The sequence below is a fragment of the Dendrobates tinctorius genome, unplaced genomic scaffold (genome assembly GCF_039654945.1).
Source record: "Dendrobates tinctorius isolate UK_male_01 unplaced genomic scaffold, ASM3965494v1 ptg000128l, whole genome shotgun sequence".
Lineage (NCBI taxonomy): Eukaryota > Metazoa > Chordata > Amphibia > Anura > Dendrobatidae > Dendrobates > Dendrobates tinctorius.
Window position 1 is genome coordinate 19,170,675 of NW_027361796.1, and position 24,740 is coordinate 19,195,414.

At 44.6% G+C, this 24,740-nt stretch overlaps 1 protein-coding gene across 7 annotated transcripts in view; it reads left to right on the forward strand.

Moving 5' to 3' along the window:
• The window catches only part of SLC24A2 (solute carrier family 24 member 2), a 469,645-nt gene that overhangs the window by 267,547 nt on the left and 177,358 nt on the right, over positions 1-24,740 (forward strand). The gene's annotated exons all lie outside the window — the stretch shown is intronic.

The window sequence follows — 24,740 nt, forward strand, 5'->3', positions numbered from 1 at the left end:
TTCTCAATTCTGAGATAAAATCTGTATTCCATGAAGACAGAATTTCCCATTATTGAGATAGGAGATGGTGGGTGCCACGGATACACTTCTATGCAGATAGGAGGAGGAGGGACAAGCTCTGTCTCTAGCTTCTCCCATTTACATAGAATCCTATCACTAGCAGGCATCTTCTCTCTCAGTAATGGGAAAGTCTTCACTGAATACAGATTTCACCTCAGAATTGAGAATTTTGATAATGACTGATGAATTCTGTCAGAAAATTAAGCAAATTCCTCTGATAACATATATTACAAAGTTGGTTTTGCTCACATCTACTTTTAATTTTCACTGTTATGCTGTAAGTGCACTTTCTAACCTGCATATTTTCCATCTATCTCCACTCTATCAAGCCAGAGCTATTAATCTATGAAAGGAGGATGGGATTAGAGATATAGAGGGAAAACAAGCATGTGGGAATGTACACTTTCATGTTTGGCAACACTCTTACACCGAGCGCCTGTACTTGGTTTGTACAGTCATTCTGTGCTAACCGTGTCCCTTTAACTGCAGTATAGGCGTTTTTGCACAAACTATTGGTGATTGATCTCATATTTACATATGAATATTATAGGTTTGATTACTACAAAGTTTTTCACTAGATAATTATGAAAGGTCCTATATCTGTTCCCTTTTTTGTAGACACTTATGGCTTTTACTAAAAATGCAGCAAGAGCTGCAATGTGTACATCCAGTGTAAATTTGGTGAAATATATTTATAGATAGTGCCTTAAAAAAGTAGTCATACCCCGGGAACTTTTCCACATTATTTTATGTTACAACCACAAACTTAGGCTACTTTGACACTTGTGTTAGGAGGCGCAGCGCAGGCCGCCGTGCAGCTCCGCCCCCTGCCGCGCCCCCTCTGGTCAGCTCCTCCTATGGGCGCATGACGCTGCATGCGACCTGCGTACCCTATCGTTAGCATTGGGTACGCAGGCCGTGCGCTGGTATTGTTTTGCCGGCGCATGCACCCTTTTGACGGCGCATGCGCCGGCAAAAAGCATACCAGCGCACGGCCTGCATACCCAATGCTAACGATAGGGTACTCAGGTCGCATGCAGCGTCATGCGCCCATAGGAGGAGCTGACCGGAGGGGGCGCGGCAGGGGGCAGAGCTGCACGGCGGCCGTGCGCTGCGCCTCCTAATGCAAGTGTGAAAGTAGCCTAAAATGTATTTTATTTGGATTTTATGTGATATACCAACACAAAGTAGCAAGTATTTGTGCAGTGTAAAGGAAATGCTGCATGTTTTTTTAAACCCCTTCTCGACCTTGGACGTAAGTACCTTGTCCAGGTCGCTATGTACTTACCAACCTTGGATGTATGGATACTTCCAGGCGATTTTGCGCGCACAGGGGCTGTACGATAACGATCACCACCGGGTTTCAGCTGATTTATATAGCTGACACCCGACAATTAGTGCCAGGAGCTGTACCCACACCGCTCCCAGCACTTTAACCCCCTAAATGCTACAATCACTGTGATTGCAGCATTTAGTGAGCAGGCAGAGGGAAGAAAGCCTCTCTTCACTTGGATCGGTACCCCCACGACTTCATCGCTGGGGTCCGATCGTTGCTATGGTGACCCAATGTCGTTGTGACGACATCCGTGGCACCAGCCACTAACAAGATAGTTAGATAATGCACAGTGCATGATCTAACTAACTTGTGTCTTCAGGGCTGATAGGCTATAAAGCATTGCAATGCTTTATAACAGCGACCAGACTGCAGAAAGTGAAAAAAAAAGTAAAAAAAAATATTTTAAAAATAATTTTTAAAAATCACAAAGTCATAATGAAAAAACATACCATTTTTCGCTTTATAAGACGCTCCGGATTATAAGACGCACCCCAAATATTGAGGAGAAAAATAGGGAAAAAATTTTTTTTTAATAAAATGGTGGTGCTTCTTCTAATCCAGGCATCTTATTGCTTACCGCTCTGTCCCCGGGGTGCTGTCGCCCACTCGGTGCTTCTTCTAATCCAGGCATCTTATTGCTTACCGCTCTGTCCCCGGGGTGCTGTCGCCCACTCTGTCCCCGGGGTGCTGTCACCCGCTCTGTCCCCGGGGTGCTGTCACCCGCTCTGTCCCCGGGGTGCTGTCACCCGCTCTGTCCCCGGGGTGCTGTCGCCCACTCTTTACCTGGTGCTGCCGCCACCACGCTGGGTCCCCGGGTGCTGCCGCCGCCGGACTGGGTCCCCCGGGTGCTGCCGCCACCGCGTTGGGTCCCCCCGGTGCTTGCCACCGCCGGGCTCTGTCCCTTGCTGCGTCGGGGGCTCTGACGTTCCTTCCATGCCTGTGCGGTGGATTGCTTCCTGGAAAATGGCCACTGCGCAAGCGCAGATGGAGACCTCGGCAAGCGCCATATTGGAGTTCAGATTTAGCTTGACTGGTTTGCGGGTTCCATCTCACATTGGCAAAGCCCCTAAGGTGCCAGAACAGCAAAATCCCCCATAAGAGACCACCTTTTACATATTATACCTGTCAATGAATTCATCTAGAGGTGCAGTGATCATATTGATATCACAGGTGGGTCACAGAATATTATACCATTGGGCTATGAAGAAAAAAAAATTACATTATTACCACCAAAATTTTGTTTTAGCACCAGATTTTACATTTTCACACTGGGAAATAGGTAAAAATGGCATTAAAATGTGTCCCACAATTTCTGCTGAATGTGGAAATACTCCATATCTGGCTTTACAGTACTGCACAGCCACATGGTGAGACTCTGGAAGGATCTATAGCTATTTGCCTCCTGGAGCGTGGATTTTCCTAGAATAGTTTGAAGACGCCATATACAGAGCCCCTAAGTGCTAGAAAAGCAGAACTCCCCTTCAAGTGACTCCACTTTGGAAATTATACCTCTTTAGGAATTTATCTTTAGGTGTAGTGACAATTTTGACTCCATGGGTGTTTTCCAGAAACAAGCAGCAGTGAATAATGCTGAGTGAAAATTGCAAACTGCCACTGTAGTGATCAGTACATTTTAGTGACCAGAACATTGTAGTGACCATTACATTGTGGAGCCCAGTTCATGTTTCTGAAGACATGCATCTGTAAATTAGGCGTGCTCTCATGGCTATAGAAATGCGAAACATGTGGATGCTAAATGTGGTTTAGGTACACTGTGGGGCTCAGAAGGGAGAGGGGCATTTGTATTTGGTAGCGCAGAATTCGCTGGATTTCTTTTAGGGTGCAAGGAACCATTTTGCTTTTCCAGAGCCTTTGTACTACCAGTAACATGGAATCCCAATATATTTCCATTGACAGGTGATGGACCTGAGTGGGGACTTGCTTTTTTCTTGTGAAATGATTTGACTCTTTTATTGGCAGCATTTTACATAACGTTTGGAATCACATTTATCTGAGCACTTACTTTGGGGTTCCCAACTAAGTCTTCGAGTGACATGATTCAGATGAAAGCCCCAAGGGAGACATTCACTATAATGAGGCAGTAGAGTTACTCTGGACTTCGTCTGGACTCTGTTTAGCGTTTGTCCTTTTTTTCAGAAGTGCACAAAACTGTGGTCGATGGCACTTTTATGCACACTAAAAAGATGTACACTGCCGAATCACAGGCCAGACAGCATCCACAGTGAATTCATCTGCCTCATTATAGGGGATTTTCCATCAAAGGTTCCATCTGAATCACGTATTTCAGAGATTTAAACATTCATTGATACCAACTATGTGTACTCTTTTTTCATAAAAATATTTATTTATAGGTACAAAATATATACCGTATTTTTCGCTTTGTAAGACGCACTTTTTGCCCCCCAAATTTGGTGCGTCTTACAATGCAAACATACCTTTTTTTGTGCTGCCACTGCGGGTGTCCTTTAATTGCCGCCGCCACGCTGGGTCCCCGGGTGCTGCCGCCGCCGCGCTGGGTCCCCCGGTGCTTGCCACCGCCGGGCTCTGTCCCTTGCTGCGTCTGGGGCTCTGACGTTCCTTCCATGCCTGTGCGGTGGATTGCTTCCTGGAAAATGGTTGCCGTGCAAGCGCAGATGGAGATCTCGGCATTGAAATTTCGGGAGATGAGATTTCAGCTCTGAAATCTCATCTCCCGAGATTTCAATGCCGAGATCTCCATCTGCATTTGCGCGGCAACCATTTTCCAGCGCATGCATGCATTTAAATCTTGGCAACGAGATCTCATCCCCCGAGATCTCGGGACGAGATCTGAACCTGCGCATGCGCCGTCCCTGGACCGGCGGCCATCTTCCCGGCATCCATGTTCCCTGAGGCCACCGCAACATGGCAGCAGCCAGCAATGGATGTGCGGGGGCCTCCGGGCTTCGCGGAAATGCCGGTGGAGCCACCGCCCCTGCACCGGAGCACAGCCCGTCGCCACCCTCGCCCCACAGAGCCCACCTAGCCCAGCCCAGCTGCCCTAGCCCAGCCCAGCACAGCTGCCCCAGCATAGCTGCCCCTGCCCAGCACAGCTGCCCCAGCCCAGCACAGCCCACCTGCCCCAGCACAGCCCACCTGCCCCAGCCCAGCCCAGCTGCCCCAGCACAGCTGCCCCAGCACAGCCCACCTGCCCCAGCAAAGCCCACCTGCCCCAGCACAGCCCAGCTGCCCCAGCACAGCCCAGCTGCCCCAGCACAGCTGCCCCAGCCCAGCACAGCCCACCTGCTCCAGCACAGCCCACCTGCCATCCCAGCACAGCTGCCCCAGCACAGCTGCCCCAGCCCAGTACAGCTGCCCCAGCACAGCCCAGCTGCCCCAGCACAGCCCAGCCCAGCTGCCCCAGCACAACCAACCTGCCCCAGCACAGAGCCGCCGCCACCGCACCAGCCTGGAGCACTGAATGACCCCTGTGACCACTCCTCCACCTGTGCCGGATCCCTTCCCAGGTAAGCTGAATTCGGACTGTAAGACGGACCCCCATTTGACACATTATTATTATTTTTTTCCCTATTTTCCTTCTGAAAATTGGGGTGCGTCTTATGGTCCGGTGCGTCTTATAGTCCGAAAAATACGGTAACACTGGTCAGAATTGTAAAATTTGGTCTGGTCATGAAGGTGAAAACAGGCTTGGGGGCTGAAGGGGTTAAATAGTTTTAAAATATAATTCTGAAAATTGTGATGTTCATTTGTATTCAGCCGCTTGGTCAATACTTTTCACCTCTCGCTGCAATTGTGTCAAGATCCATGCTGGATTATGACAGATAAAAGCACTAGTAACCTTTTTTTTCCTTAAGCTGGTGGTTTCAGTTCCAGTTTTGCCCCCGGTGGCCGCTAGGGTCAGTGCACTTGATGTTTTCTTTGCTTTGCCTTTTGCCCCCGGTGGTCACTGGGATTATAGCAGCTTTTGGCCCCTGATCATTTGACCATTCCCTTTTCCTATATAGGGTCACATGGTCTATTAGCAGGTGTTGGTGATATTGGGCATTTCCAACCATCCTTGGTGGAGGAAGGAGCTAGAGAGAGTTCCTTGCAGCAGTCAGAACCCTGGTGTAGAAGGAGCTGCATAGAGTTCCTTGCAGCTCTGACAATGCTGGGTGATGTAGCAGCTATTCAGGAGGAAAGCTGCATTCTGGTGGTGGACTCTGTTGCTGGGAGCATTAGCAACAGAGCAAAGCTAAGTGGTGTTATCCCTGTTTGTATTTTTCCCTGGTGTGTATTAGTACAGTGGTGGGGCCAGTGCCTGCACCACCCAGCTCCCTAGCAAGGGATAGGTCTAGGGTGTGCTAGAGTGACAGGTTCCGGCTCGGCGACAGGTGAGGAGCCTGTATAGGGAACGTTAGGAGTGTGAGGGACACTGACTCAGGGGAGTGCAGGAGGTCTCCCCGTTCCCTATCGCAAGGCCCACCGTTGTAACTGTTTCCCCTTCCCCCGTGCCTTGTTGTTTTAGTTACTGGCCTGCGGGTCGTGTCACACAGGACAGTTACACGTGCCAGTTTTGTTGTCTTAGTTACCGACCTGCGGGTCGTGTCACACAGGATGGGTCCACGTCACAAATTGCTGCTGCAAGGCTTAGGGGGTATTTCTCTTTTAAACTTTGCACATCTAAGGGCTGTTGTTGTTTTCAAACTAGCTCTAGCTCAGTGAGATTAGATGGGGCATGTGTGTGAATAGCAATTCTTAAGTCTTGACACTGATTATCAATGGGATTTAGGTCTGGACTTTGACTTTGCCATTCAAGCACATGAATATGCTTTGATCTAAACCATTACATTGCAGCTCTGACAGGATGTTTAGGGTTGTTGTCCTGCTGGATGGTGAACTTTTGCCCCATTTTCCCCCAGGATTGCCCTGTATTTAGCTGCATCCATCTTTCCATAAACTCCGATCAGCTTCCCTGCCCCTTCTGAAGGTTAGCATGCCCACAGCATGATGCTGCCTCCACTATGTTTGATGGCAGGGATGGTGTTTTTAGCGTAATCTGCAGCGTTAGTTTTCCGCCACATATAGCATTTTGCATTTAGCCCAAAAAGTTCTGCTTTGTGTAATCTGACCAGAGCACCTTCTTTCACGTGCTAGCTGTGTCCCCTACATGGCTTTTTGCAAATTGAAACTGGACACTTCTCTAATTAGTGATCTCCTTGCTTGGGATGTGAATGTAGGTGGATGGCCAAGTCTTGAAAGCTTAGCAGTTGTGTGATACTCCTTTAATTTTTGAATGATGGATTGAACTGTGCTCCATGAGATACTCATAGTTTGGGCTATTTTTTTCATAACCTAACCCTGCTTTAGTCTTCTTCACAACTTTCAGCTTGACCTGTCTGGATAATTTTCATGATGCTGTTTGATCCCTAATATTCTCAAACAAACCTCTGAGACCTTTACCCAACAGATGTAGCTGCAGTGAAGGAAATAATTATTTGATCCCTTGCTGATTTTGTATGTTTGCCCACTGACAAAGACATGAACAGTCTATAATTTTAAGGGTAGGTTAAATTTAACATTGAGAGATAGAATATCAAAAGTAATATCCAGAAAGTCACATTGTATAAATTACCGTATACAAATTTATTTGCTCGGGTCTCCCCGAGCATGCTCGAGTGGTCTCCGAGTATTTTGGCGTGCTGGGAGGTTTAATTTTCGTTGCCTCAGCTGCATGATTTGCGGCTGCTAGACAGCTTGAATACATGTGTGGAATACCTGTTTATTAGGGAATTCCCACATGTATTCAGCCTGTCTACAAATCCCAAATCATGTAGCTGAGATGACGAAAACTAAATCTCCGAGCACGCCAAAATACTCGGAGACCAGCCGAGCATGCTTGGGGAGTCCCGAGCAATGATGCTACTCGCCCATCACTACTGTTCATGTCTTTGTCAGTGGGCAAACTTACAAAATCAGCAAGGGATTAGTGATGAGCGAGTATACTTGTTACTTAAGATTTCCTGAGCATGCTCAGATGATCTCCGATATTTGGATGTGCTCGGAGATTTAGTTTGTGTCGACGTAGCTGCATGATTTGCGGCTGCTAGACAGCCTGAATACATGTGGGGATCTCCTACCAATCAGGCATTCCCCACATGTATTCAGGCTGTCTAGCAGCCGCAAATCATGCAGCTACAGCAACAGAAACTAAATCTCCGAGCATGCCGAAATACTCGGAGGACACCCAAGCATGCTCGGGAAATCTCGAGTAACGAGCATACTCGCTCATCACTACAAGGGATCAAATAATTATTTCCTTCACTGTATACTGAGTATAAATGACACACAAATGACTCAGTTCACTAGTTATGTATTTTCTGGGGGCAATTGGTCACTCAGGATTTTTATCTAGGGGTATCAGGCTACAAGAGGCTTAATACAAGTGAACATCACAATTTTCAGATTTATATTTTTAAAATATTTAGAAAACCATGTACCATTTACTTTACATTTCACAAATACTTTCTACTTTCTGTTGCTATATCATATAAAATCCCAATAAAAGTTTGTAGTTGTAACATGAAAAAATGTGGAAAAGTCCACAGGGTACAAATACTTTTTCAAGGCACTGTATTCACTGGAAATCATGTTTAACCACTTGTCTACTATTGAATGAGAATAGATGTCACAGTAGGTTGTTAACTGTGCAGCCCTGCTTTACAATAGTTGATACTTTAAAGGCTATGACATGGAAAAATGATTTATTCATATGTTAGTGTTATCTTTAGGCTGCATTTTCATGGTCTTCCACTGTGTCCCTGCTCAATCATTTAATTTTGCTGGGATACAAGTTTATAACTTGCAAAACTGCATGGTTATAACTGATCCACTGCACTGTCTTAGGCCTCTTTCACACATTAGTTTTTTGCCATCAGTCACAATCCGTCGTTTTTTGAAAAAAACGGATCCAGCGACGGATCCGTTTTTTTTCTCATAGACTTGTATTAGCGACAGATTGCGACCATTGGCCACACGTTTCATCTGTCGTTCAACGTATCCGACGGAAATTCTGTGTCCATCGGCTGGATACAACGGACCTAGGAACGTTTTTTGTGTACGTCGAAAAGTCGGACAGCGACAGATCCAGCGCCATCCGTCGTTGGCTATAATGGAAGCCTATGGGCGCAGGATCCGTCGCTGTCCGTCAAAAGATGGATCCGTCGCCAGATTCCGTTTTTTAAAACTGAGCATGCCCGGAATAATTTATTTTCCCTTAATTTAACCCCTTTTCCATTCTGGCACATAAAAAAAATTTTCTTTCTTTCTTTCTTTCTTTCTTTCTTTCTTTCTTTCTCTCTCTTTCTCTTACTCTTTTTCTCTCTCTCCCCCTCCCCCTCTCTCTTTCTCTCTCTCTCTCTCTCTCTCTCTCTCTCCCCCTCCCCTCTCTCTCTCTTTTTCTCTCTCTCTCCCCCTCCCCCTCTCTCTATTTTTCTCTCTCTCCCTCACCCTCTCTCTCTCTTTTTCTCTCTCTCCCTCCCCTCTCTCTCTCCCTCCCCCTCTCTCTTTTTCTCTCTTTCTTTTTTCTCTCTCTTTTTCTCTCTCCCTCACTCACTTTCTTTCTCTCTCCCTCTCTCTTTCTCTCTCTATATCTCTTTCTTTCTCTCTTTTTCTCTCTCTCTCTCTCCCTCTCTCTCTCTCTTTTTCTCTCTCTTCTCTCTCTCTCCCTCCCCCTCTTTCTCGCTCTCTCTCTCTCTACCCTCTCTACCCCCTCTCTCCCTCTCTTTTTCTCTCTCTCTCTTTTTCTCTCTCTCTCCCTCTCCCCCCTCTCTCTTTTTCTCTCTCCCTCTCTCTCTCTTTTTCGAGATCTCTCTTTTCTCTCTTTTTTCTCTCTCTCACTCTCTCTCCTTTTCTTTCTCTCTTTTTCTCTCTCTCCCTCCCCCTCTTTCTTTTTCTCTCTTTTTCTCTCTCTCTCTCTCCCCCTGTCTCTCTCTTTTTCTCTCTCTCTCTTTCTCTCTCCCTCCCCTCTCTCTCTTTTTCTCTCTCTCTCTCTTTCTCTCTCTCCCCTCTCTCTCTCTCTCTCTCCCCTCTCTTTTTCTCTCTTTCTCTCTCTCTCTCTCCCTCCCCCTCTCTTTTTCTCTCTCTTTCTCTCTCTCCCTCCCCCTCTCTCTTTCTCTCTCTTTTTCTCTCTCTCTCCCCTCTCTCTCTTTTTCTCTCTCCCTCCCCCTCTCTCTTTTTTCTCTTGCTTTCTTTTTCTCTCTCTTTTTTTCTCTCTCTCTTATTTCTCTCTCCCCCTCCCCCTCTCTCTCTCTTGCCCTCCCCCTCTCTCTTTTTCTCTATTTCCCTCCCCCTCTTTCTCTCTCTCCCCTCTCTCCCTCTCTTTTTCTCTCTTTCTTTCTTTCTATCTTTCTCTCTCTCTTTTTCTCTCTCTCCCCCTCTCTTTTTCTCTCTATTTTTTTCTCTCCCTCCCTCTCTCTTTTTCTCTCACTCTCTTTCTCTCTATCTCTTTTTCTCTCTCTTTTCTCTCTCTCCCCTCCCTCTCTCTCTTTTTCTCTCTCTCTATTTTTTCTCTCTTATCTTTTTCTCCCTCCCTCTCTCTTTCTATCTCCCTCTCCTTCCCCTCTCTCTCTCTCTCTCTTTATCTCTCTCCCTCTCTCTCTTTTTCTCTCTCTCTCTCTCTCTATCTCTTCTTTCTTTCTCTCTCCCTCTCTCTTTTTCTCTCTCTCCCTCCCTCTTTCTTTTTCTCTCTTTTTCTCTCTCTCTCCCCCCTCTCTCTCTCCTCCCCCTCTCTTTTTCTCTCTCTCTTTTTATCTCTTTCTCTCTCTCATTCTCTCTCTTTTTCTCTCTCTCTCCCTCCCCCTCTCTCTCTCTCTTTTACTCTCTTTCTCTCTCTTTCCCTCCCACTCTCTTTTTCTCTCTCTTTCTCTCCCTCCCCCTCTCTTTCTCTTTTTCTCTCTCTCTCTTTTTCCCTCTCTCTTTTTATCTCTCTCTCTCTATCTGGAAATCTGTTCCTTTAAAATTACTACGGCAGCTGCTGCGACAACGGATCCAGTGCATCAGTTTTTTACAATCTGCGCAGGATCCGTTTTTTCCACACTTTGACGGATTGAGACTGATTCTAAAAAACTGATGTGTGAAAGAGGTCTTACAGATGAAACAGCTGTTTGCTTGCAAGATTAATGATTGTGATTGTGCATGGAAACGGTGGAAAGAGCACAGCAGTATAGAGCTGCTATGGTGTAAAGCTGCTGCATGAACACTGCGTGTGAATGTAGCCTAAGTTAAGTTTCAGACTCCAATCTTCATTCCTTTATTTAATTTCAGACACCCTGTTGTGCAGTTTTCAGCTTACCAGTTTTATATGTTCTTTTGATAGTGTCCCTCCTAGTAATTTACCATATACACTTCATGGAAAAAATCTCTTACTCAATTGAATACAGCTAAAATTAAGATACAATCACTTAATAGCATTGTAAGGCTGGAGCAAAGAGTTGTATGTAAAATAGGACAGTATTGAGAAAGTCGCTCAAGAAACTAAATATAAGAAGAAAAAAACGACCAAAAATCTCACTAGAGAATGTAATAATACAAAATATAATTTATTGGACAATCAATAATACCAGAATGTGTGAAAAACAGTAACAAGGAAAATCCAAGTCTGATTGTACATGCAGAAAAACACCAAAAGACACACACACATGGCGGAAGGGGGAAGGGAGGAATGTAAGGCACATGTGATGCCTAACAGCAAAGATAAATATAATTGCACTTGCTCATAGCAGAATTGCATATCCCCAAATAAGCCTCATAAAGTCCACATCACCAGACATGTGTCCATGATAGGTGACAAGCAAATATATAGGCCGCAGAGACACCATCACATGTTTCTCAATGCAGGCAGTGACTAGCCAGGTCTTTCACCGGGAAGGAACAACCACGGGAAGGGCAGTCTCCAATGAAGGAAACCACCTATGCCAAAACATGGTATCCATCCACAGACAGCTGTTTCGGGGTATTGCCCCTCATCAGTGTGGAGTAGGAATCTGGCTAGTGGGAGCAATGCCTAGTAACAGACCATGAAAAGAGGAGGATGAATGACCTCATGGAGATCAACATCCGACACTGCGGAGACACCATCACGTGTCGGGCAATACCCCGAAACAGCTGTCTGTGGATGGATACCATGTTTTGGCATAGGTGGTTTCCTTCATTGGAGACTGCCCTTCCTGTGGTTGTTCCTTCCCGGTGAAAGACCTGGCTAGTCACTGCCTGCATTGAGAAACATGTGATGGTGTCTCTGCGGCTTATATATTTGCATGTTTTACATATTTCCCATAAGGGATGGGAGCAGTGCTCTAGAATCACTGCGTTGAGAAACACGTGATGGTGTCTCCGCAGTGTCGGATGTTGATCTCCATGAGATCAACATCCGACACATTCTGGTATTATTGATTGTCCAATAAATTATATTTTGTATTATTACATTCTCTAGTGAGATTTTTGGTCGTTTTCTTCTTCTTATATTTAGCTCCTAGTAATTTAGCCTGGATGTGAGGTCTGTGTGTATCCAAGGTACTGCTGTCTTCACTGACTTTCATGTGTCTACTCAGCTACACTACTGTAATTACACTGCTCAAAAAAATAAAGGGAACACTCAATCCTAGATCTAAATGAATGAAATATTCTCATTGAATACTTTGTTCTGTATAAAGTTGAATATGCTGTCAACATAATCACACAAAAATCATCAATGGAAATCAAATTTTTGAACCAATGGAGGCCTGGATTTGGAGAGACCCCCAAAATGAAAGTGGAAACAAGTCAAAATGAAAATCAAAACAAGACAAAATTAAAGTGGAAACAAGTCAAAATGATGCTCAGTATTGTGTGTCGTCTCCACTTGCATGTATGACCTCCCTACAATGCCTGGGCATGCTCCTGATGAGGTTGCAGATGTTCTCCTGAGGGATCTCCTCCCAGACCTGGACTAAAGCATCCGTCAACTCCTGGACAGTCTGTGGTGCAACGTGACGTTGGTGGATGGAGCGAGACATGCTGTCCCAGATGTGCTCAATCGGATTCAGGTCTGGGGAGCGGGCAGGCCAGTCCATAGCTGCAATGCCTTCGTCTTGCAGGAACTGCTGACACACTCCAGCCACATGAGGTTTGGCATTGTCCTGCATTAGGAGGAACCCAGGGCCAACCGCACTAGCATATGGTCTCACAAGGGGTCTGAGGATCTCATCTCAGTACCTAATGGCAGTTAGGCTACCTCTGGCGAGCACATGGAGGGTTGTGTAGCCCTCCAAAGAAATGCCACCCCACACCATTACTGACCCACTGCCAAACCAGTCATGCTGAAGGATGTTGCAGGCAGCAGGTTCTCACTCAGCACATGTGACAGACGTGACAGAGTCTGGAGACGCCGTGGAGAGCGATCTGCTGCCTGCAACATTCTTCAGCATGACCGTTCTCCAGACCTGAATCCGATTGAGGACATCTGGGACAGCATGTGTCTCTCCATCCACCAACATCACGTTGCACCACAGACTGTCCCGGAGTTGACGGATGCTTTAGTCCAGGTCTGGGAGGAAATCCCTCAGGAGAACATCCGCAACCTCATCAGGAGCATGCCCAGGTGCTTGTAGGGAGGTCATACAGGCACATGGAGACCACACACAATACTGAGCATCATTTTGACTTGTTTCCACTTTAATTTTGTCTTGTTTGGATTTTCATTTTGACTTGTTTCCACTTTCATTTTAGGAGTCTCTCCAAATCCAGGCCTCCATTGGTTCAAAAATTTGAATTCCACTGATGATTTTTGTGTGATTATGTTGACAGCACATTCAGCTTTGTACAGAACAAAGTATTCAATGAGAATATTTCATCATTTAGATCTAGGATGTATTATTTGAGTGTTCCTTTTTTTTTTTTTGAGCAGAGTATTTTTTTCTACATGTGTGTCCCTCCTTATCTGTAGCCTGGATTCTCTTTCTTCATTGAGTTAGTTTTCCCTCTTGCCCCTGCACATCTGTGTACCCATAGTTTAGTTGTCTCTAACAGTAAGAGAATTCAGGGAGGAGTAGGGAAAGCTGTCAGAAGCAAGAACACTATAGGATTTATAACATTTTTGCAAAAGCAGGCAACTAGATAAAGGACTAACATCATCATGGTAGAAAATGATAGAGGATTTTAGAAAGTTGCTAAACTTTGGATTTTGAAAGCAAAGCAAATAAATAGCCTTTAAGACTTGCTGTGCCTTGTATTGCTGTAAAGCTCTGTGATATCATTGATATCGCTGTTAACCCTCTAGATAATGAATTTGGTATTGCCACAATCGTACAAACTTATCGTATGTAATATAATAAAATATGACATTACTTGGATATGCCGCGAACAGCATGAATTTTAATTGAAAAAAAAACGAGACGCCTTTTTTTTCTTCTCTTCTCTAAATAAAGTTAATTAAAAAGTTAGTGATATGTACTTTGAATTGGTGCTATTGTATAATGCAACTCACTGTTGAAAAAAATCAGCTCTCCCATTGCTATGACCATGGAAACAAAAGTTACTGCTCTCCTAATGAGCAATGCAGCAACAAAAAAGAAAACTCACTAAAGTGCGCCCGATAAGAAAGCTCCAGAGTTGACATGGTTAAATTAAAATATAGTATTATTACTCTATAATCACAAGTAAAAAAGTAAACAACAAAATCCTGTTGATGCCCATAACACTGTCATTTTAGTTTGTTTGCGTTTATTTCAAACCCTAAATTTACTCCTTGGGTTTTGGACGTTAAACTGCATGAGTTTCCAGCTAATACAAATTCTGGAATATGAAAAAAGTATAATGTGGTTAGCCAAACTATTAAATATAAACATTAATGACTATTTTTTTTTAAATGTTTGAACTGGCAACTAGAAATAAAACTCTTCTTTCAAATCATGGTGTAAAAATTAAATTTAGAAACAGTAATTTCTGTCTCATTAAACAGTCAAAATAATTCAAATACTTCTGTTACATACAAAATATATTTGTACAGAATTATAAATAGAGATGAGCGAACCTTTCAAGGTTCAATTCAGTTTAATTCGCTGAATGTTTAGACGTTCGACGAACTGTTCGACGAACGTACCGTAACGCCTTTAGATTCAATAGGAGGCCAAACCAAACTTATACACAACACCTTAAGGGGTGACAAAAAGCTTCTCAAACAGCTAAAATTAGGGGCAGACACCATGAAAAGTGGCATCATCTGACCCACAATAGAGATTTGCAAATGGTGCAGCAGCAGTCAGCCATGTTCCATTCATGAGGTATCCGGCATTTACAGCTTGGAATTTAAGTTTCAATGAAGACCTGGTGGTTAAGGGAGCGGTGTAAGCCTTCTTAGCTAGGAGACCTGATACCTCAGGCAACACCTGCAATTTTTTTTTTTCTTCCAGCCACACTCAGATGGCACAAACATCAGTTTCATACAGTAATATTGGTAGAAAAATGTAAGGAAAGTAACACAGGTAGTTGACAGAAAGTAAGTGGAGACCTGCCTGTGTGGGAACCCTACTTACATAGGCAACCCAACAGATGGAGACCCAACTTAGAGTCTCCACATTTCAAAAAATAATTGTCATACACCACAAAAGTGGCATCAATTTCCACAAAGTAGAAACAGTATAATAGGCTTCTGACACACCTTCTACTACAGGAAACCTACCATATAGAGACCCAAATTGGAGTCTCCACATTTCAAAAAATAATTGTCATACACCACTAAAGTGGCATCGATTTCCACAGAGTAGAAACAGTATAATAGGCCTCTGACACACCTTTAACCACAGGCAACCCACCAAATGGAGACCCAGCTTGGAGTTTCCACTTTTGAAAAAATTATTTGTAACATCAGCAGCAGTAGCAGCATCATTCACAGAATACACCACAAAGATGGCACAGACTGCAATAACGCGAGATCAATGTATGACAGTAAAAACGACACAAGGGTCTAAACCCCCCCAATGGCATTGCTATTGAGCTCCAGTTACTCCTACACCATCCTTTTCAGTCGTTCACAACGTGTCAGACTTGTACTCTGTTCTGCTGGTGCACAGGCTGGTATAAAAAAATATGTGAAACAACTCACAGAAATTGCTTACGCCACTTACACTGCTGCTGTAAATGTTTTGGCAATGACGCCTTGACGGTCCCGGGGTTGGACGTCTAGAATTTGGATGCACAGTTTGCCTCACTGCTGTCTTGGGGAAAACCACTCTTAAGATTGTCTACAAGCGTATTTTGATACTCCAGCATGCGCGCATCCCTTTCCACCGGGAGAAGCATCTGGCTAAATTTACTCTTGTGACGTGGATCTAACAGAGTTGCAACCCAGTAGTCAGCACTGTTTCTAACCTTCAAATATGGGCATCATGTTGAAGATAGTGCAGCAATAAGGCTCTCATGTGTTGGGCACTTCCTTGAGGTCCAAGTCCATGGTTTGTTGGATAACACTCAAGGTTGCTTTCTCCGTCTCCTCCCACTAACCACAGACACATCCTGCATTGCAAATGAAAATACAAAATTGTATAAAATTAGTTGGTGATGTAGGTGAAAAATTCTACTCAATGTTATTTTTTAATAATGACTGTTTAATTCATAAAAATAATTGGCTACTGCCAGTATAATAAAGCCTAAAAGAAACGTGTGGAAAACAATGTGTGAAAAAAACATTAATGCGTGACGCTACTTTGGTGCTTTTCATTTTACATTATCATACTGCAGATCTCTTGTGTTTGATTTTCATGGATGGCTACCATAATGTATTTTTATGGAATTAAAATCCGTGCTCATCCCTGCAGTGCACAGATTATCTGTGAAAACGGCTAGATGAAAGTATAGAAAGGGCCTGATAAAGACAGATGGCTTATGATTTTCTGATAAACCATGAGTACATCTACAAGTTCAACTAAAATTAGAGCTGTCTTCTTTCCAAGATCTCTATTTGGTGGTCATCAGGAATGCCTATTCTGATTTTAACATTACTAATACGTGTGTTTGTTTGGCATAAACATTCAAGCTTTATGGCCTGAATCTATTTCTGTGATACTCCTTCAGTTTCAGGATCGTTTTCACACATGTTTATATATATTTTTAATAATGAAAAAACAACAAAAACATGTATGCTATTCCCTACATTGATAACATATTTTTTTGTTGTTAAATTCAGAAAATTCTTTTCATTTGAGCATTTTTATGCAAGTCAGGAATAAGTAAATAAATCAATTTACAATCTAGTTTATTCTTAAAGTGTATCTGTCACTGGATTCCACAATACAGACTGCATACTGAACATTATTAAATACATTTTGTACATCTGATGAGAATAAATTAAAAATTAGTGAATGAATTATGAGTGAAAATTTTCAAAACGGATTGTGACAGAGAAAGTACTCCAACCTCTTCAGGTCTCTCAAGATGAAGTGTAGACAACTTACAGTTTCTAGCTCCATACCTTACTGGGGATCCACAGAGAGCACACTATGACCTTGCCATGCAGCATGCCAAGGAGTATGGCAAGCTAAAGGCAAAGATTCCTGCATGTTTGGGTGTAACACTCTCTCAGGGCATAACAGGTGCACCTTTGGCGCTACCAAAAGGAAAAGCCTCCCTGGTTCCAGATGTTTGATCTGTTACACCTGGGCCAGAAATGGCTGCAGCCTGAGACCTGCTATCCGCCACAAATGGTGGAAAAAAATTTATACACTCACTACCTACAGTAAATCCGTACAAAATTGGGTTTCCCAAGGAGATCCCCAAAACGCAGATGACCTAGTGAGCTTGGCGAAAAGGTACGTGGCTTCGAAGAACTCCTTGAGCAGTCAAGGGAGCCTAAATTCACCTTTCAGTGATACCCAAAGGAAGGAGCCCAAGATCACCTTTGAGGGTAGCTGAAGGTCCCAGGAGGGGTCAGAGACAGGTTCAAGGGGTACATCGCGTAATATGGTCTTTTGGAAGTGTACTCCAGTGAAATGTCCCTTGAACTCGCTGCCAATGGACTGCTCCATAGGCCAGCGCTACTTTTACTTCATCTACCCTTCCTGCAGCGCTGTTCATCCTGGCAAGTAGCCTCAGATATGCCAGGTGACAGTGAATGGTGTCCAATTGATGGGACTTCTGGACTCAGGGAGTTTGGTGACCCTGCTAGAGACCACACTTCTACATGTACCCAACCCTGGGAAAATGGTGAGCGTCAAGTGTATTTGACGCCAAGTACTTTCCTGTGACCCTGATCAACAATGACAGACTGTGGTCCATGACTAAGGAAGTGGGAATGGTCAACAACTTGTTGCACCCTATAATTATCAGTTGTGAATTTACTCTGCTTTGGGATTTGTGAGGGAAAGCGGTGCTACCTGGTGGATCAGCTGACAATCAGATTACAGCGATAAAAACCGTGTCACATGCTGCTGCTGACGAGTTGCCATTGTCTCTACTGACTGGCAATAAAGATGTGGAAGTGGGGGCGTCGCCTGAACGGGATGTGAACAGACGTCTGAGGCAGAAGCTCCTGCTCAATATCAGCTATTATATTGATTGCAGCCTTTAAACTCTGGGTCAAATACCCACATTTATCAGGGGCAACCACAGCTAGTGTGGTGCATACAAGGGCCCATACCTACAGAGCAATGACAGGCCGGGTGGAAACGCTGCCAGTGGAGCTGGAGGAGGCAGGGGAGAACTTCAAGGGAGCTGATGCCACGGCTAAGCTCCGAAGATTTGCACGACAGGTGGATGTGACCCGGAGTCCGGCGGTGATTAATGGGACACAAAATAAGCTTGAGCGTTATGTGGAACAGGAGGAGATGGGGGAGGAGAAGGGAGCAGAAAGTGATGGAGGGAGCTGTGCCAACACGAGGGAGGAAGATGAGGGGGACTGTGGAGAGACTGAGAAGGGCACTGCAGCATGCATAGATGGGCTTCAGATTCCTGAGGAGCCCACTTTGAAAAATGTGTTTAAGGTGGTCCTTCACAGTCATACTACCATCACCAATGTTGCTGCACAACTGGGGGACCTGCAGGCGGACATGTCTAAACTGCAGCATTCAATGCATGTGACTAAAGAAAGAATGGGAGAGGCTGAAAAGCTCATTAGCAATGCTGAGGACTATATAGCAAAAGCCAATAAGGCCACTAAACGCATGAGTACTGCGATTTCTGCCATACAGGCGAAAACGGACAACCTTGAGAACAGATCTAGGCGCAACAATGTGCGGCTGTTTGGAGTGCCAGAAAAGACGGAAGAAGTGGCGCCGACAGAGTTTTTTGAAAAATGACTACTAAACATCATTGGCTTTGACAAGTTGTCCCGCATGTATGCAATTGAAAGGACCCATCATGTTCCTACACATCCCCTGTGTTATGGTGGGCGGAACACGCTAAAAAAATTTAAATTAAAGCGTGTTTGCCGCCCGGGGTCCACCGTGCGGCAGGTGTAATAACCGCTGCTAAATAGGCAGAGCACAAGGACGGTAATGTGCACAGGGTTAAACTGCACCTGGTGCACAAAAGCAAGCTCTGTTGCACTCACAGAGCTGCAAACATAAATACAAAAACGCTGAGTCTGTATTTAATTCCCAGAAACTCAGCGGCACACGTGCAGTAGCCAGAGACCGGAGTAGTTAATTAATGTCACTACAGCCGAACAGAGTTACCGTGACTGGACGTGTGCACGGCGTCGCAACTGCGGACGCCAAAAAAACGGACTGCAAGCGCAATATAGCAGTCGCAAAGCAGGATGCTGGCTGCTGCAATAGATGGAGCTTGAGCGCGCTGGCGCTAGCGCTGCTACTAGCTGACCCAATCACTCACACACTCGTAATAACCAAGGAGGGGGATATTTAATGAGTCAGTCACCAGTACAAGCATCCATCATCAAACACACAGCAGCAAGTATAGAAATACTAGCGCATGGCAGAACAGCCATGCGCACTTTTTATAGCGTACGGGACCTTCCGGAAATCTCCAGAGCCCTGAGCAGAACCAATGAAATCAGGAGCAGGACCTGAGCACCTGACTCCTGAACTCCAATGAGGGCTCGTACCGTGAGCATGCTCAGAAGCTGGGAAAAAGGACTTAGCCTCTGGAGACAAATGTGAGAATCTGGGTTGCTGCATAGGCATAGAAGGACCCAGATTCCTAACACCCTGCCCCCTGGACGCCCTCCCAGACAAGTGCTGGTTAAGGTCCTGCACTTCCGTGACAGAGACGCAATTCTTAGACATGCCAGAAAGCATCTGGATCGCAAGATAAACGGCTCCAGGGTCTCTATATTTCCTGACTTTTCCATAGAAGTACAGAAACAAAGGGCCAAATTTGTGAATATCAAGAGGAGGCTGAGGGAGCTGGGTGTCACCTATTCAATGTTGTACCCGGCCAAATTGAGCGTGTTCGCAGAGGGGGCAGTACAATTTTTTACGGAGGATAAGGAGGCACTCAGATGGCTGGACAGCAATGAGCAACACCTGCGCCAGGCAAAACATTTAAATAATGTACGTCACTTTGATGACTGTTGTTTTGGCCTCAGCTGTACTTGGATGAAAGAATGCGAGGCAATATGTACTGAGGAGGGAAATTGTCTGGAAGAATGAGAGTGGCGAGTTGGAATATCAGGGGTTTGGCGTCTCGTGTGAAATGACAAGCTGTGTTTAAGTTTTTGTGTGATGCCAAGCCGTCAGTGATTTGCTTGCAGGAGACTCATATGGTTAAAGAGAGAACACATTTTCTTGCTAAGAGAAGTGTACAGGCGGGATATCCTGCCACACATTCAACATATTCGGGGGGTCAGTATTCTCATTTGTGCTGGGGTACCTTTTGAGAATCACAAAGTGATTATTGACCAGACTGGTAGATTTGTATGCCTACTTTGTAAATTGGTTGGATCCTTGATGTGGCTGGTCTCAATATATATTCCACCACCATATTCTGGGAGACTGTTCTACAGAGTTATAGCGATAATGGATGAAACCCCGGGAGTACCATTTCTAATTATGGGCGATTTTAACAACATTCCAGACACACATTGGGATAGGGGCAGACAGGAGCCATTGAGACTGGGAGGTAATTGTACACCTTTTGGAGTGGTCCTGAAGGAAACTGCTCTGCATAATTTATGGAGGATTTCACATCCTGGTGTGTATAAGCATTCCTGTTTCTCGTCCTCCTTTGCATCCTTGTCAAGGATTGACCTAGCGTTGGGCACCACTCAGATGCTGGGCCTTGTTGGGGAAGGAATATACATGGCTAGAATGATATCGGATCATTCCCCCAAGAGTGTGACACTTGAAGGAATGGGGTCTATTCCTGCTAGAGGGTGCATATGGAGGCTGAACCTATTCTGGTTACAACTTATTGACCCAGACGGACTTATAGGGGGCGATATGAGAGAGTTCTTTAGAATTAATGCTGGGACAGCATCGGTTTTGTTGGTTTGGGAAGCTATGAAGGCTTATTTTAGAGGGCTCTACATTAAGGAGATATCCCGGGTTAATGCAGAAACTGGCAGGAAAGATCAGATGTTGATTGGAGAATTGGAGAAAGCAGAGGAGGCACTAATCGATGATCAGTCCCCGGAGGCACAGGGAGGGTTGAAATAAGAGCTGACTAGAGAGTGTGTCAGATGGCAATGAAAGTGGCAGAACGCAAGAGAATGTTTCAGAACATTAAATATTTTGAAGAGGGGAAAGGGCGGGCTGTTGTGAACTCATTTTCTGGTCTGCCTCTGGTTTCTGGTGAGGGAGCTGGTTGTGCTGACAGAGGAGTTGTGAGTTCTCTTTTCAGGCTCCCTCTGGTGGTGGCAGGAGGTAGTGAAGCTGATCTAATTAACAGAGACCTGCCACATGATAATGAGGAAGAGGATTGGACATTTGGAGTCTCAGACTGGATTTAAGACAGCCGTCTCCCTATTCCCATGCTGGTGATTTTTCCTACCTCCTGAGGTCTTAGTTTCCAGCTCAGTTCCTGCCTTCTCAAGCTAAGTTGTCTTTGCTAATGTTCACATTTGATTTGGTCTATTCAGTTTTTTGTGTGGTCAGCCAGCCCCTTCTGTGGCTGTGCTGAATTTCCACTCTTATCTCACTGTTTGTGCCAGTTTGCTTTTTGTCCCTTGTTAGATTGGCCTCTTTTTGCTCTGTTCTCAGAATATGCCAGAGTGCTGATATAGTGGGAGAAGTCTAGTGACTTCAGGGTATTTTTTGCTATCAGAAGTGTTGGACATTTTTGCAGGGTTTTTTGGCGTGATTGCATACAGTATCTTTCCTTTCCTGTCCTTTCTAGCTAGTGTGGGCCCCATCGTTTGCTCAGCCTATTTTCCTACCTGTGTTCGTGTTTTCATCTTGTCTCACCGTCAATACATGTGTGGGGGCTGTCTATTCCTTTGGGGTCTGCTCTGGGGCAGTTTTAGATTTCCCCTTTTCTTGCTTTAGGCTTATTTAGTCCTCTGGTTGTGACGAGGCATCCAGAGTCATCGTAGGTACGCTCCATGGCTGCTGTTAGTTGTGTGGTTAGGATCAGGTGTCTGCAAACCACGTGGTTACCAACCTCTCTGGTTTTCTGTGACTTGGCTTGGTCTTGTTTTCCTCCTCGGTGACCCATTCCTAACAGAATCACCAGCCATACCGCAGATTCTAGGGTACTCAAAAGCAGGAAAAAATTGTTAAAAAAAAAGTATGTATTTTTTCCTCTTTTTCTCTGGGGCCGTAGGAGGATTTTTTCTCTAATGGAGATTAAGCAATTGTCTGATCATGTGGAGCAGCTCGCTGCTGAAGTGCGGTGAATTTCCGCCTATCTCGCTCAGTCATGCTGTTGAACCAAAAATCCCTACTCCTGATGTGTTTTCTGGGGATCGGTCTAAATTTTTGAATTTTAAGAATAATTGTAAATTATTTCTTGCCTTGAAGCCTAACTCATCGGGGAGCTCTGTGCAGCAGGTTAAAATTGTCATCTCCTTGCTGCACGGCGATCCTCAGGATTGGGCTTTTTCTCTAACACCTGAAAATCCTATTCTGACTAATGTGGACGCATTTTTTCAAGCCTTGGGGTTGTTGTATGATGAACCTAATGCTGTTGATCAAGCTGAGAAAACCCTATTGGCATTGAACCAGGGTCAGAATTCTGCAGCGTTATACTGTAAAAAATTCCGAAAGTGGGCGGACCTTACTACATGGAATGATGGTGCATTGACAGCTCTCTTTCGGAAGGGTTTATCAGAGGCCGTAAAAGATATGATGGTGGGATTTCCTGTTCCCTCTGGTCTAGATGATTCTATGTCATTAGCCATTCAAGTTGATCGGCGTTTACGTGAACGTAAAACTACACAAGAGGCGTTGCCATCTTTTGAACAAACGTCTGAACCTATGCAATGTGATAGGGTATTGTCTAGGGCGCAACGTCAGGAGTTTAGAAGGCGTAATAAGCTGTGTTTTTTCTGTGGAGACGCCTCTCATACTATTTCTGTCTGCCCTAAACAAGAGAAACGATTTGCACACACATTTGCTGTGGGCAGTGTACAACCTAAGATTCTTTTGGCAATTACTTTGATCTGCTCCTTATCCACATTTTCCGCTATGGCTTTTGTACATTCAGGAGCAGCTTTGAATCTGATGGATTTGGACTTTGCTAAACGTTGTGGTTTTCCTATGATACCTCTGCGGACGCCTATTCCTTTGAGGGGTATTGATGCTACTCCTTTGGCGGAGAATAAACCTCAGTTTTGGACCCAGTTGATAATGCGAGTTGCCCCACACCACCAAGAAAATTGTAAATTTTTGGTGCTGCACAATTTGCATGATACTATTCTTCTGGGTTTTCCCTGGTTGCAAACTCATAATCCAGTTTTGGACTGAAAATCTGTGTCTGTGGTGAGTTGGGGTTGTCAGTGTGTTCTTAGGGACACTCCTGTTTTCTCCACCTCTCCTCAGTCTCATGATATTCCTGATTATTTGGCTGATTTTTCTGATGTATTTAGTGAGCGTAAGTGTGCGTCTTTGCCTCCTCATAGGAGTTATGACTGTGTAATTGAGTTGATGCCTGGGTGTAAATTTCCCAAGGGTCGGCTTTTCAACTTATCAGTACCCGAACATGAGGCTATGCTATCCTATATTAAGGAGTTGTTGGAGAAGGGTCATATTAGACCATCCTCTTCACCCTTAGGTGCTGTTTTTTTTTTTTTGTGGCCAAAAAAGATGGTTCATTAAGACCTTGTATTGACTATCGTTCCCTTAACAAGATGACGGTTAAATATCAGTACCTGTTACCCCTGATGTCTGATTTATTCTCCAGAGTTAAAAGTGCCTGCTGGTTTACTAAGCTTGACCTCAGGGGGGCGTATAATCTTATTCGCATCAAGCACGGTGATGAATGGAAGATGGCGTTTAATACTCCGGAGGGACATTTTGAGTACCTGGTGATGCCTTTTGGGCTCACTAATACCCCTTCTGTCTTCCAATCCTTTATGAATGATATTTTCCGGGACTTTGTGGATAAGTTTTTGATCATCTATCTGAATGATATTTTGATCTTTTCTAGTGATTGGGATTCTCATGTGGAACATGTCCGGACTGTGTTCCGGATTTTGAGGGAGAATTCCCTGTTTGTTAAGGAATCGAAATGCCTCTTTGGTGTACAGGGGATTTAATTTTTTGATTTATTTTGTCTCCGTCGACTATTGAAATGGACCCGGCCAAGGTACAGGCCATTTATAATTGGGTTCAGCCCACTTCTTTGAAGGCTCTCCAGAAGTTTTTGGGTTTTGCTAATTTCTATCGTAAGTTTATAGGTAATTTTTCTGGTATTGTCAAACCACTGACTTATCTGACCAAGAAGGGCACTGATGTGCTGAATTGGTCTCCAGAGGCTGTCTCGGCATTTCAGGAGCTTAAGCAGAGATTCTGCTCCGGTTTTACGGCAACCTGTCTCACTTCCATTTCAGGTGGACGTAGATGCTTCTGAGATTGGTGCGGGAGCTGTTTTGTCCCAAAAAGATCCGGTGACTTCTAAAATGAATCCCTGTGCCTTCTTTTCTCGAAAGTTCTCCCCATCTTAACGCAACTATGACGTGGGGAATCGGGAATTGTTGGCCATGAAATGGGAATTTGAAGACTGGAAACATTGGTTGGAGGGAGCTAGACATCAAGTTGTGGTCCTCACCGACCACAAGAATTTGATTTATCTGGAGTTGGTTAAACGCTTGAATCCTAGACAGGCTAGGTGGGCCTTGTTTTTCATGCGGTTTCATTTTTTGGTCTCTTTTCTTCCTGGCACTAAGAATGTTAAGGCAGACACCCTTTCTAGGAGTTTCTTTGCTGATTCTCTTATT